Raw genomic sequence first — 14,049 nt, 5'->3', positions numbered from 1 at the left:
AAAGCAGCCAGTGTCACAGTTTGAGACTGAGGCCCAGAAAGGAGTGTTTTCCTTTGCACCTATGGCACTAAGACGTGTAATTTCCCCTGGGAAAATCAAGCAGGCTCCCAGCATCCCCAAGCCCCTCACGCCCCCGTGGACCTGAACTGCAGTCCTCTGAGCCCTCAGGAATCCAGGCTGAGTTCGCTGGCTGTCAGACTAGTGCAGCTTTGAGAATGGATTCAGGGCTGGCAAATTCATTTTGCCTCCTCTCCCTCAGTTGTGAAAGGAGTGATCTCGTGGGCCCTGAAGGAGTTCAAGCCGAGGTCAGAGATGCTTTCTGAAAGATGTCTAAAATGGGGGCGAGGAGGGTACTCCGGCCTGCTCCCCGCATTAGCCCAGGGTCCGCGCTGCTCACTCCCAGGAGGCCGGGGACGACCCCCCGACTCTTCGTGGCACGTCCGCACTCCCAAGCCGGCCTCGTCAATCAGGCAATGGCCCTAGCCGAGTCAAGACGTCTTCCGTTCATCTCAGGCCCCGGGGGAGACCCCCGCCCGGTTGCCTCCCGGTGTCCGCCCCCAGCGGTGTCATTGTTCTCTGACGTCACGCAGCGGCCCCGCCCCTCGACCCCCACTCTCCCTGCCCCCTAGCCTCCAGCTCCTGGCGCCCGGGACCCTGGAGCCTCCCAAGCCCGGGCCGAACAGGGCACCCCCCTTGGCCCGGCCGGGGCTGCGCCCCCTTGCGCTCTCCCCAACTTGCCTTTGTTATTCCAGCACCCTTCCTTGCCTCGCCTCCGACACAGCGGCGGAATGCAAAACGTGGAGAGCGGAGTCACTGCCACACCTGGAATCCGCAGAGGGCGCGGAGCCGCAGACTCCCTATCTTGTGTGGGGAGGGGAGCGCGTGCGGGCGCGCAAGTGTGTGTCCATGTCCAACCTGTGCTGTTCGAGCGCTATGATTTGGTCTGTGGGTGCTGCAAATCATGAGTGGTGGGCTTGAGGGAGGGGTGTGGAAGAAGAAGGGAGGAGGACGTCTGTTTGTATGTGTGCGTGAACGTGAGGATTTAGTGCACAGGGTAATATTTCATGTTTTATTTTTCGAGTGTATGTGGGGTTGTACACCGATGTATGTGTGCATGTGCAATTGCGTGCGCCTGTGAGTGTGCTTGCTATGGCCGTGTACAGGCATATTTGTGAGGGAAAGTGTATGTGTGTGTGTGTGTGTGTGTGTATGCGCGGGGAAGCGTGTTTGTAATACTGAGTGTGGGCGCCAATGTGTGTGCCATTTGTGTAGGAGTTTCCGTATGAGTGGCAGTGGGCAGGAGCCAAGGTGGGTGCGCACTTAGATGTATGCTGTCAGGGCTGGGACTGCGAGGGGAATGACTAGTTGGGAGCACCCAACTGAGCCTTGTGAGTGCCATCGCTCTCCGAGACCCCTGGGGAAGTGCCCGGCTCGGGACTGAGGGATGGTCCCGGTCCGAACGCCCCCACCCGGCCTGCGCCTATTGGGCGCAGGTTGCTCCATAGGGTCTTTGGGGGAAATCCACACGCCTCTAGATGCCATGCGTGCCCAGGACGGACCAGGCGCGTTGCTCCTTCCCAGCCGTCGGGGTGACGCGCTCCAGCCTCCCGCAACATCACCCTTGCTGGCAGGGGTGGGCTGTCCTTTACACGCTGCACCCTCCTGTCCCCGGGCTATGGGAAGAACGCCAAAGCCCCCAGAGGAAGGTTTTGGCGATCTCGTTAGCAACTCGCTCACCCCCAATTCCGGGACCTGACAGTGTTCTCAGCCCGGTGTGCATTCCAGTCGCGGGCTTTCGAGCAAAGGGGAGCACTCCAGTGAACCGGGTGATTTTAGCCTCCTCCCCAACGTGGTCCCTTCCCAGGCTCAGCATCTCTTTCAGTATTACTCCAAACTTGCTGGGGTGGAGATGGGGGCGGTCAGGGAGAAGTGAAGGGAGGAGGAGAGAAAAGGGAGGTGAGTGGAGGGGGTGGAGGATGTCACGCACAGCCCATCAGAGCCAGAGAGGGGAAACACTTGAAGAGGGCTCAGGCCGCGAAGCAAGAAAGAAAGAAGGCAAAAGAAGGGAAAGGCGAGGTGAAGAAAGGAGAAAAGGAAAAGGAAAGAGAGGCGAGTGCGCGGAGAGCGCGCGAGCAGAGCCAAGCGCCGGAGGCATCGGTGGCTCCGCGCTCCGCTCCGCGTTTCACTCCTCACCGGCTTTTGCGGGCGGCCGGCGGCGCGGGGCCCTTTGGAAATAGAATAGCCAATGTAATCTGACACTTCAACTTGCTCGGCTCCGGGCGAGTTGATTCACTTACTCACCCCCTAACGCCGAGTTCCTTTTCACTGTCTGTGGACATTAAAAAAGCGAGCGGCGGCAGGCGCCCAGGAGAGCTAGCGGCCGGGAGGCGAGCGGGCGATCGGAGATCGGGCGGCCGAGCTGTAGAGCAGCGCCGGCGCAGCGCGGTGACCCCAGCCCAGGTCCGCGCGGAGCAAGAGCCAGAGCGGAGCTGATCTCGGCGCCCTCGCAGCGCTCCTCCGGGCCGGAGCCGGCCCTGCCCGCCGGTGGCGGAGGCGGCAGCGGCGCGTCCTCAAGCGGCGGCAGCGGCGCTCGCAGTGCCTGGTAAGTTTGAAGCCAGACCAGGGCGCCCGGTGGCCCCGGGCCTTCCTCCGGCTCCCCGCGTACTCCAGGGGTGCGAGCGTGGGGCGTCGGATGCTTGGGGCTTTTCCGTTTAAGGGTCTGCTGGGGCCAGAAGAGAGCAGGGCGAGCGGCAGGCAACCTGGCTCCGCTGCGCTCCTCCGTGGCGGCCGGGGGCCGAGGCCCAGGCGACCGGCGAACGCCAGGCTGCGCGAAGCCGGCTTGGGCTGCGCGCGGGGGCCGGGGCTCGTCGGGTGTGCGGGGCTTGAGTAAGGCTGTGCGGGGCTTGAGTAAGGCTGTGCGTGCGCGGACCTGGTGCCCGCCTCCTGCCGGTGCGCCTCCAGCTTTAGTTCTGTACACCGCGGGCCGGACAGGACACGGATTTGGAGAGGCGGGAGGGAGGAAAGGACCGGGCTAGGACCCCCTCCGTCTCCCTCTCCTCTTTTGGGGAGACTCGAAGTTTTGTGCCTGTGTGTGAAAACAGCCAGGAAAGGAAGGCGCCGGATTTCGGGGTGGCAAGGGATGGTGGCGTTAACTTGTGCATCTGAATTTACAGGGAAAACACACACTTTTGTAAATGGGAAGTGGGGGGGTGCGGTTAAGTTGTTTGTGTGTGAATTGCCTGGGGAGACTCCGCGCACCGTAATATCGGGGAACGTCGAGGGGTGTGTGTAGGCGCTTCCTGTAGGTCTTTAGAAACCGAAGGGGCATTAAGGGCAACGCCTGGACGGGGTTGCCCCGGCCAGCAGCCGAGCCAGGAGGGAAGATGTGCGTGTGTGCGCGCGCGCGTTGCAAATACGAAAGTAATTTCCCCGTGTTCTTTCTTCCTCCTCTCCTCCGGCGGCGGCCCCGGGGGAGTGGGAGGTCGGCCGGGGAGGATGCTGGGGTGCCGAGCTGGGCTGGGGCTGGAACTGGGGTGGAATTCGGGCTCTGGAAGCTTGTTTCACATTCCTGGTGTCTAGGTTGGGGAGAAAACAGTGGGGAGCGCGGCCTCGGCGTCTGGGGCGCAGGCAGCGGGCGCTCGTCGCCCCCTCGCCGGGGACATCTGTCCAGGAAGCCAGCCGGGCTGGGAGAAGGCCCAGTGTGGAGAGCAGGATCCCCGCCCCGGAGCAGCGGGGGCGCGGGCGAGGGGCGGCAGCCTTCCCGGCCATTGTGCGCCAGCAGATTTTCACGGGAGACTGCCCCGGAACCGCCGGAGAAGGCCGGGAGCCGGCCTCAGCCCCGGGTTTTAAAGACACTCCAGGAATGTAAACAACCCGGACGGGAGCGCGCCAGGGCAGCGGGCCGGGGGCCCTCCACCCGTCCCTGAGGGACAGCCCTGCGGCGGGGCCAACAGGCTTTCCCCCTCTACCTGCTGCAAACTTTTTCTTCTTCTGCTTCTCTTACCACCTCGCCCCTCCGGCGGGGCACAGAGCGAGAGCCACTCCCTGGGTGCGAGCCAAGGGCGTCTGGCACCCGGTGACGGACCCCAGAGGCTTGGCCACTGGGCCCCCTACTTGGGTGTCCGGAGTCCCGGCTGCGCCTTCCTGGGAAGTGCCAGCTTCCAGGGCAGACAGTGCCCGAGTAACTGGGGCTCCGAGAGCTTGCTCGCCTGCCTCCCTTCCTCCCTCCCTCCCGCTGCTCCTTCCCCCGCTCTCCCCCTTCTCCTCTCCCCTGACTGCTTTTCCAATGCCCTGACATGAGGGAGGAAGATTTAACTTGGCAGCCCAAACAAATGTTCTCTCAGAGGTCCTCCAAGAAGCTGGCGGCTGGGCTGGCAGAGTGAGGGCACTGCTCCGCCAGCCTTTTCCTCCTCTCTGCTCTGCCACGGTCATTTGGAGCCCCCTGGGTAGACTGCTCAGGGCATGGGAGAGTAAGACCCAACCCTACAGATTTAAAAGGTCAGTGGGAAGCCTCCTGTGGAAGCCCCTGGCTTGGTGCTGGGTAGGAGCCACCCGCAGCTGCCTTTTGGTGCCAAGGGTTTTCTGGAGGACTTTCTTGAGCAACAGTTTGTCCCTCTGCTGCAACCCCCGGGACATGGCCTGGTGGACCAGAGGGCTGGCCAGTGCTGTCTCCTCCTCCCTGTGGGTGTGAGGACAGGCTGGTTACACAGGTCAGGGCAGGAGGCCAGAGGCTGTTCCCAGAGGTGCCTGGCTTTGCTTATTTTTGTTTTTTTTTTCTTGTTTTTGTCTTTGTTTTTTAAGGTGGAAATAAAGAGGCAGGCACTATGACAGCAGAGTGGGCAGCTTGGCTGGTGACAAACTCCAACTTGCCTTCACTGGCGTTCGTATGGTCTGGGGAGTTTAAAAGTTGCTTGTAAGCTCTGTGAAGTTTAGAAGAGGGAGCAAGTCCCTAACTTTCTCTGTCCTGGTTGCTTTTGGAGGGGGTCCATAGTGGGGGGAATTCCTGGCCCCTTGCTTGCTCACTGCCTGGCCCTGGTGATGTGGTTTATGAATGCCCCAAGCCTTGTGCTGACCTTTCTTAATTCAAGTTGAGGATGTTGAAACACCAGCATCAAACAAAAGACACATTGAAGCTGTATCTGCCACAGAGCACGTGTAACTTGGGGCCAAGGGAATGCATTTGGAGGGAGATGGTGTTTTCTTCTGAGTTTTATGATTTTGGTTGAGTTTTGTTTTTCCCAAAAGGACAGAAGCATCTCCTTGTCCCAAGTCATGAGGTTATGAAATGCTGTTTTCACATGTAAATCTCCAAATGTTAGACCTCTGAGAGTTGGTGGCAGTGACTTGGGGTGGGGGGTGGAGCAGTATTTCAAAAGTTTCAAATGGTTTTTGGATTGAGTTTTGAAGCATTCAGCGTATGGCTCACAGAAGGGTTGCTAATAAGGCATTGCTGGACTTATGAGAAATTTTGATTAACTAGCCCTGTCTGTGCAGAAAAGGATTGCTGGCTTCTTTGTGGGGACAAAATGTCCCTTTTTTTCTTCTAAGGAAAGAGGGAAGGAGGATCCTGCTCTTTACAGCCAGGAGCAAAGTGAAGAAAAGTCCAGAGACTGTGGGGTTTGCCACAAAACCTGGTTCCTCTCTCTCTCTCTCTCTCTCTCTCTCTCTCTCTCTCTCACACACACACACACACACACACACACTTCCATAGCAACAGTCACACAACATTATCGCCATTTCTGGTGCCCAGAGATGTGCCCCAACAGGCCAGGTGTCCATTGTCAACTCATCCTGGAAGATTGCAGAGGGAAGGACCCAACTAAGAAGAGCTGCAGACCTAATTTTTTTTCCTAGTTGACAGAGATGGTGGATTAGGAAGGAAGACACTTTGAGGCCTCCTGTGTCCTGAGAGTTTTGTCGTAAGAGTACCCATGTGTGAAGCCGCTGATACTAACTTCTCTGGCCTTGGCCAGGGTCCAATAGGCAACTGTGATCCCAACCTCAGGGAGAGATGTTGCTATAAGAAATTCGGGAACCAACAAGTTAATTTCCGGAAGCTTCTCTGGGCACTTTGTCATGGAACCAGGAAGCAGGGCCTGCCAGGCCATGACTGGGTCCCATACGTTTTCATTCATAACTTTGCTCCCGGGAGCCCTTGCCTGGCTCCTGTCCCTACCTCATCTTTATGAGGTTCCTTAGGTTTTGTGTGGACAACAAAGGCTAGGCTGCTGTAATTACCCTGGACACTGCTGTAGTCTTGCCTGGTGACTACTCTGGTTTCTCTGCAGGACACAGTGGCCTCAGCCCACGCCCTGGTGGGCGGTGCTCTTTGTCCCTAGAGCCCGAAAGGATGAAGGGAGGCAGAGCCTGACTGGGCTGTAAGCTCCACGGATGGTTCTGAGGTTGGGTCCTCCCCTCTGGGAGGATACAGGGTGGCTGAAAAGAACCAGTCCCAGGCACAGGCTTTGGAAAAAGAGTCCAAAAATTCATGATTATGTGGATCTTCTCCATTACCTGAGGAGATGGGGAGGAGGTGTCAGGCGGCTGTAGATGGCTGGCTCCTTTGGGCCAGTAGTTTCGCTCTGCTGGGCCTCAGTCTCCTCATCTGTAAAATGGATCCAAAGGCAAAATCTCTCATCTACTTGATTGCTGTGAAGATGAAACAGATGTTGTCACAAGAGCCCTGGGCATGTATCTTCCAAAGGCCTGGTAGGCACTGGGCACAGTGTGGATGGAGCACAAAAGGATTAGATTGGGATGCTAGAAGCATTTTCCAGATGCTGCTCTTCTATCCAAGCCTACCTGCCTGACAGTTTATTGTCTAACCTTGGCTTGCATGCCTCCATGACATGGTGCTCACCTCCTATGGGCAGCCCCTGCCTTTAATGGACAGGTCTGGCTGTTAGCATGCTCTACTACATGGTGTACCTTCTGGAAATCAACCTCTCCTGACTCTCACTCTGGCCTTGAGGATCTGGGGGCCCTCCAGACCACAGATTTGTTCTTTCCTGAATGATCACAGATTCAAGATCAGTGTCCAGGAGAGCCACTCGGGACACCCTCCAAGTGGCTATTTCCAGCCTTATTGGGAGTGACCTGTGGGGAGTGGAGTAGGGTCTGCTTTCTGTCCTCTGTCTTTGTGTGCTGACTTTGCCTCTTGGCACTTTCCATCCTTGGATCAGGTATGAAGAGAAGGAAGGGGATGCATAGCAGCAGGTGGGGTTCGGTCAGGGGCCCAGCATGGATGCCACAGATATTTCCTAAGAGTCTACAGTGTGAAGCCTGTGGCCAGCAAGAGATCCAGAAATGTGTAAGACAGTTCCTGCTCCTTCGGAGTTTACAGTCCATTCAGGGCAGGAAGATCAGTCCAAATAAATAATTAACCACTACCAGCTGGCTGCCTGCCATGGGGCACACGATGACATTAATAATCACGGCCCCTCGCCTTTGTGTGGCACTTGGTGGATTTGAAAGCACTTTCCAAATTCGGCTAACTCTAATAGTAACAGTGTAAGTTAGGTTCTGTTTGCAGTTACTCCCATTGCTCAGAGAAGAAAACAGATTGGCAGAGGTGACACGTCTGTGGCTAAGCCAGGACTCAGCTTTAGGCCTTCCAGAGGCCAGCACTCCGTGCTGTCACCTTCCCATCCACCAACTGGACAGGGTACTATGCCGGAGCTGGTGTGGATCCCAAAAATAGGGGTGGGGGCTTGAGGTTAAGGAGGAGCAGCTGTCCCCAGGAAAGGTACGGGTGAGCCTCACCTGTCCCTTCTCCCACTTTTGGCAGCACATAGCCCACCCCACCAGCAGCTGTGCCCCTGAACTTGCTTTGAACCCCAAATCCTGTCATGACTTCCTGGGTGTACATGTTTGTGCATTGGCCTTCACCACCATCCCTGGCCCTGGAGCAGGAAGCAGAACTGCTTGTAGGCCCCAGGTTCCTGTGCGGCCCAAGGCTTTTCCCTGAACTGTGATGGTTTCTATAGATACAGACATTGACTCAGCCTGCCCCTCCTCGGGCTGAGTCAGTGCCCAGACCCAGTGGGGTAGCTGCCCTATGGAAGCCTCCGGGTTCCTTCTGCACCCTACGCAGCTTACCTGCTGCCCAGGACCTATGCCTGATTTTCTGAAGCTCATCTGAGCGTCACCTCAGGACAAGACTGCATCAGGTGGGGTCCAGAGCAGGGAGCAGCTGGGCGGGCTGACCTGGCATCTCCCCAGGAAGCTTGGCCCAGTTTGGCACACCTGCACAGGTAATGACTGTAGCCTGGGAGCACCCCGGGCCCCACCTGTCAGGCCCAGCTGCTGAGGTTACTACAGGATCATGCTGGGGGAGGCCAGGGTGTCTGAGCTAATTAGATTTCTTAGATTTCAATGCGCCCCTAATCCTGTTAGCCTGGCTGTAATTGTAACCACTTGAAGGTTTCAGCCATGGCAGGCTGTTGAGGACAGACGGCGTGGGGACTAGGGACTGCCTTCCCAGGTCTCTGGGGTGGGGGCATGTGTGACAGTAGGTCGTATGCTTTTCTGTACAATCTTAGCACCACAGGCTGTCAGAGCTAGCATGGCCCTTAGAGATCATCCGCTTCAACCCTTCACTGGACAGATAGGGAAACTGAGGCTTCCTGGTCTGGAGCCTCAATGACTGGTGTTGGCAGGGTATCAGAGACTTGTGGTGGTCTGACTTTGTGATCTTTGTCCTTGGAGATTTCAGGACAGGTCTAGAATTGCCCAAGGGCTAGTGAACCCTCCAGATGCATATTCCCCAGAAATAGGGGCTAGGGGCTTCATTTGTCCTGAAGCCTGCTCCCCAGCTGGCATTACCTATTACAAACATCTCTCTCCCTCTCCCTCTCTCTATCTCCCTCTCTCTCTCTCTCTCTGTCACACACACACACACACACACACACACACGAATTCTGGGGCCCCTAGGATTCTGTCTGCTGGCCAGGGTGTCTGCAGAAGACAGATGTCTGCCTCGCCCAGGCATGGGGGCTTTCTCCCTCTTCTCCCACCAACCTTTCCCAGATTCTTGATCTCTCGGGGGTCCAATTCCATGCAGATGATTGCTTTGCCAAAAAATGGCAAAGCTATTCTGATTGGGGGGGTGGTCTCTTAAAATATAATCTCTTTGTACTTTTCAGTGGCTCTTCCAAAATCATATTTTGGTGTCTGGTTTTAATGGGAACTGCACTCACTGCCATCCTTTCCCTGCCCTTCCTCCATTCCCATTTCCCAACAACTCTAGTCATCCACCCACAGATGCTGGGCTTGTGGCAGCGTGGGGGGAGGGGTGGCCGTACTGCCTTCCCAACCCCTGCCCTGGGGAGTCCCAACCAGCAGTTATAGCCTGTCCTCCTTTTTGCTTTGCAGCATTGGGAAGAGACGTCTGAAACCTTCTCCCACTCCGGAAGCTCCTTGGCTCTGTGTTGCCCCTCTAAGAATGTGGTGTAGAATTGGGGGCTACAGGGGTTACCTAGTCTGACCTTTCCTTTTCTCACCCAAGACACTCAACTGTGGAAACAATTGGCCATATACAAGGACAGCAGCAAATTGGTGACAGAGCCAGGTCCGGAACCCCGTTCTTCAGCCCATTAGTTTATTAAACATTTATTGAGCATTTACTGCTGGCCAGGCGCAGCTCTGCCAGCCACCCTACAGAGTTCATAAATAAATGCTGTTCGTCTTTGACTTGGGAAGGGCCAGCTGAACCTGGAGGGCAGGGCTTGTTTCTGAACTCTCAGGGTAAGAAATAAAGGACGTTTTCAGCAGTAGCCCCAGATACAACCCAGAATCTCGGCACATTTTTGAAACGTAACAGTATATTGATTGCATTGCAGATTTAAGGGAAGTAAAACTTAAACCCTCTAGGGAGGGCACAAGGTGTCCCATCTGCCCAGGCCTCTTCCTAGCCTGCCCCCACCCCCACTCAGCCCTCCAAGTGCTGTTTTCATCCTCTGCAGGGATAGTGGCCCCTGCTGCTTTTGTTCCTACCATCACTTCATCCACAGATGGAAAAGCAGGGAAGGAGCACTCTTTCAGGAACCCTGGGAGTCACCTGCTTCAGGCCCAGGTGGCAGCATGTGAGGAATAGCCAGTGGGCTCAGGACAGGACAGGGGCGGAGATGCCGGGTACCTGGCCCTTGCTCAGTCTGTTGGCTGTAGCCCAAACTCCTACCCAGCTCCCTGGTGAATTTGGCTAAAGCTGGGGAACAAGGCAGACGGCTCCGACAAGCCAGCACCCTGGCTGATGGGCAGACTGGGTCCAAAGACCTGGAGAAGGGTCCTGAAACACTTACTTGGCCTTTGCAAGTGGGGAGGGCCCTTGGAGGGTCTCTGTCCAACCTTGGAAGGGACTGGCCGAAGGTCACACAGTGAGATAGATCTCCTGCACCTGGGTATCTCAGCAAGGGGGTGCTGAGTGGTCAGGGTGGGGAGGAATTGAAGTTCCCAGTGATGTGCTTCAGGGCTCCTGCTGTTGTTAACATCTTGAAAACAACTTGCCAGAGTCTACTGTCAATATCACAACAGCCAGAATTTCTTGGGCAACTAATTTGTTTTAGGCTCCTCTTAGACTTCCTGGGTTCAACTCTCAGCTTCACCCATTGTGATTTCTGTGACTCTGAGAAAGTTATGTTTAGCATCTCCAACTTGGGTCTCCACATCTGCAAAACAGACTTGCTAATAATGTAAAAATAACACACAGCCTTCCCCACAGGTTGAGAAGATGGAGTACAGACAGGGCCTTGCACATAGCAGATATTCAAGAAATGATAGCCTCAGTCATGGTCGTGACCATTGCTCTCATGCAGGTGTTAGCACTGTATTATCTCCAACTTACAGATGAGGACTCGGGTCAGGTAGACTGCCCAAGGCCACCTGGCATCTCAGGACCAACTAAAGCCAGGCTTGGGATACAGGCTTCCAGCCCCCGCCAGCCCCTGCCATTATTCACAGTTTCCCCTTTGTAGCAGAAAGGGCTGGCAAGTTATCTCTGAGAGCTGAAACATACCCCCCTCTACTTCTCCCTCCCCTGAAAACCCAAGTTCAGTTAAGCCTACCTGTGAAGCCCATTTCCCTTAGAGAGCCTAGAGGGGTCATTGGAAGGTGGAGATTTGCATGTCTGGGTTCCTGCCTCAGAACCTTGCTTTCCTACCTGTACCTGTAAGTTAAGGCTAGTGATAATACCTACCTCCCTCTCAGTCTTTTCCTTAGTGGAGCAGAGGAGGGCATGGAGGGACCGGGCCTTGTCAGCCATAAACTATTGTGTAGCATCACTGTGAACTGGAGCTAATGGTGGGACCTTAGACTTGTCACAGACCCCACCTCTGCCTCAGTCTCCTGATCTGAAAATCATGAGCTGAGACCACATGAAGGTTTCCCAAAGTGGGTTCTCAGGAACACCAGTCCACAAAAGGAAGGACTGCAGATCACACCTTCCCTCTCCTGGGAAATTGCCAACCCTTTGCCTCACCTAGGGTTTCCCAAACTCTAGTACACTCCTCCCACCTCCCTTTCTAATGCAAAATAACTATTGAAGATAGCAGTGGAACATCTTGGGAAATGCCAAGCTGGATAGTCCCTTCCAGCTCTGGCGTCCATGGTGCTGTCCAGAGAATGGTCTCCCTGCCTAAGGACCACCTTCCCTGGGGAACCACTCATGCCGGCAAGGATGAGGACAGCTTCCACGTGGAGAGAAACCTCCCCCAGTGTGCTTTCTTGGCACTGCTTCTTGATCCTACCCTACTCAAGCCCTCTAAAGGTCTCTATCAGTTTCTCTGGCCTCTGTTTCTTTTATTGTCTCCAGACCACAGATATGTTTGTTGTTGGGCAGTTCCGAAAGCAAAGCCAGCTTGACAGAGGGGTGGCACCTCTGCCATGTCCCTAGATATGGGCCTCAAAGACTTCCAGCTGTCAGTAGGAAGGGCCTTAAACCTGTCCTTCAAAGGCTGTGAGCCCCTAAACCTACGTGCACACCTTTGCAGTCATGTATTTTTCTGCAGTGAGGAATGATCCACGGCTTGTTCAGACCTTTCAATCAGTTTGGATGCCTGCAAGCATCCAATGTGTAAGAACATTGGCCTTCTTCTGAGGTCTAAAATGACTCTGGCTCTTGAGTGGAACAGGGCTGTTGTGTTGTCTTTCCCCACCTCCTGTCCACAGACCCTTTCATTCCAACTCATTTGTGCCCCCTCCTGAGCCACGGATGCATTGTGTGTATAACTCTGGCGGATGCTAGTGAGGAAACTGAGGCTGCGGGAGGGGAGGGAACCTAACCAAGTTCCCTAACAGTGGTCTTCCCCTGTGACACAGACCTGGCACAAGGCAAGGGTGGCCCCAGGGGCTGGCCACCTGGGTTGGTCAACCTCACTGCTGAGACTGCTCAGTCTCATCCTCTATGAGAGACCAGAGTGTTAGGTAAACATCCCCCAAAGAGCTAAGTAGGGATTAGGGTGAAGGGAGGAAGTTCATGTCCACTCCCTCCTCTAGCAAGGCTAGGCAGGACTGGTTTAGGACTGAACCCTGTGTCAGGAAGCTGATTTCAACCCTGATGACTACACTGCCTGTGTGCCCCGCTCTGGTTAATGTTTCCTCCTTGTGGGCCGTGCTGCACGCAGACAAGCACTTGAGAGTGCTGGTACAAATCAGCTGTGAGCCCTTAGCTGGGGGTGTTGTGTTGCTGTTAGTAGCAGGAGACACCTGGGCCGTGGGGAGAGCTCTGGCCCAAGCTGGGTTCTCACACTGGCAGGCCCACAGACTGACCATGCAGGAGTCACTTTACCCCCCGGGCTCCCAGTCATCGTGTCCCTGCCTTTCTGGAATTCTGAGGAGTGGGCTTTGTGGCTGGTGCGGCATTGGGTTAGGAGACTCCTTGTTCATCAGCCCCCCTGCTTTGCTCAGCCCCCCTGAGCTCCAGGACCCCCTGTGCTTCTGATCCTGAAAAAAGAGAGGAAACCTCATGTGTTATTCTTTGTCTGGTGTTTGGAGATGGTGCCGTGGCCGTGAAAGGAGCTCCCTTGAAGCTGTGAGTTCAGTATTGATTCATTTTCTGCAAAAGGACGCTGATTCCTTCAACCAACCACAACCCAGTTGACACCTTCATTTTTGCTTGTGCTTCATCTGCAGGGTTGATCTCTTCAGGCAGAAGGAGTGGAACTGCTTTGGGGGTTGGGATACTCGTGGGCCCCAGAATTCTTGAAGCTTACTGCCTGGTGGATGGCTGCCCTCTTAGGCAGCTCCCTAGAGGTGTCTGGGTCAGCATGATATCCACTCTCCTGACCTCATCCCCCACCCCACCACTTTCTGCCACCCCCCAGGGGCTCCAGATACTCCTATTCCTGATATTCGTGGGACCTTTGATTCTCAAGATTGCAAAGGAGCTTGGTGGTTACCTCATCTGATGCCTGTTATACAGCATATCCACAGAGCATCTTCTGGTGTGGGTTAGCACACCTCCAGGGACAGGCTGCTCCCTGCTTTCCAGCAGCCCCCCTACCTGGGAAATTCTACCTTTTATGGAGCCTGGAAGGATGCCTCCCCCTACCTATAATCTCAGGACCATGTGGAATATGGTGAACTCGGGTCTTGGGAACTCTCTTCCATACCCCATGTCAGGGATGTATCCCCAGAGGCTTCTCCTTTCCACACTGAGTCCAAGGCTGGAGTGGGCAGAGTGGGCCACCTGGAGGGAGTGGCCTTCTCTCCCCTTATTATCTCCACCTTTGGTAAGAGCCCAGGTGGCCTGGAGACCCTGGGGAGAGCTCTGGCCCAAGCTCTGGCCTGAGCTGGGTTCCCACGCTGGCAGGCCCTGACCTGGAAACTGTGTAACCCAGGTTTTGAAACATGAAGGTAGGCTGGGAAGGTCCAACAGTGGCTCGTTGGGGTCCAAGGGAATGAATGTGGCCTGGTATCTGCCAGGTGGTTCAAGAGGGCTGCCTTCCTACCCTCTTCCATCGTGCTCACCTGACACTGGAACTGGGGCTTCTTGCTTGGAGGGGAACCAGGGAGCTGTGAGTAAGTGCTCCCTCCCTGTCTGCCTCCACGCACCTC

The 14,049-nt window shown here is 55.6% G+C and overlaps 1 protein-coding gene across 4 annotated transcripts in view; it reads left to right on the top strand.

The window, feature by feature from the left end:
* Window positions 1–2,274: 2,274 nt before the first annotated feature.
* The window catches only part of ZMIZ1 (zinc finger MIZ-type containing 1), a 225,645-nt gene continuing 213,870 nt past the window's right edge, over window positions 2,275–14,049 (top strand). For 3 of the 4 annotated variants that reach the window (XM_036026757.1, XM_028513299.2, XM_036026758.1), the window contains exon 1: window positions 2,277–2,602. The gene's annotated coding sequence lies outside the window, so the exon portion shown is untranslated. Of the gene's footprint in view, window positions 2,603–14,049 lie in introns of all 4 variants that reach the window. The other variant, XM_036026759.1, reaches the window with a different exon arrangement.

Source organism: Phyllostomus discolor, chromosome 5 (genome assembly GCF_004126475.2).
Source record: "Phyllostomus discolor isolate MPI-MPIP mPhyDis1 chromosome 5, mPhyDis1.pri.v3, whole genome shotgun sequence".
Lineage (NCBI taxonomy): Eukaryota > Metazoa > Chordata > Mammalia > Chiroptera > Phyllostomidae > Phyllostomus > Phyllostomus discolor.
This window is presented reverse-complemented; position numbering and strand designations above follow the sequence as displayed.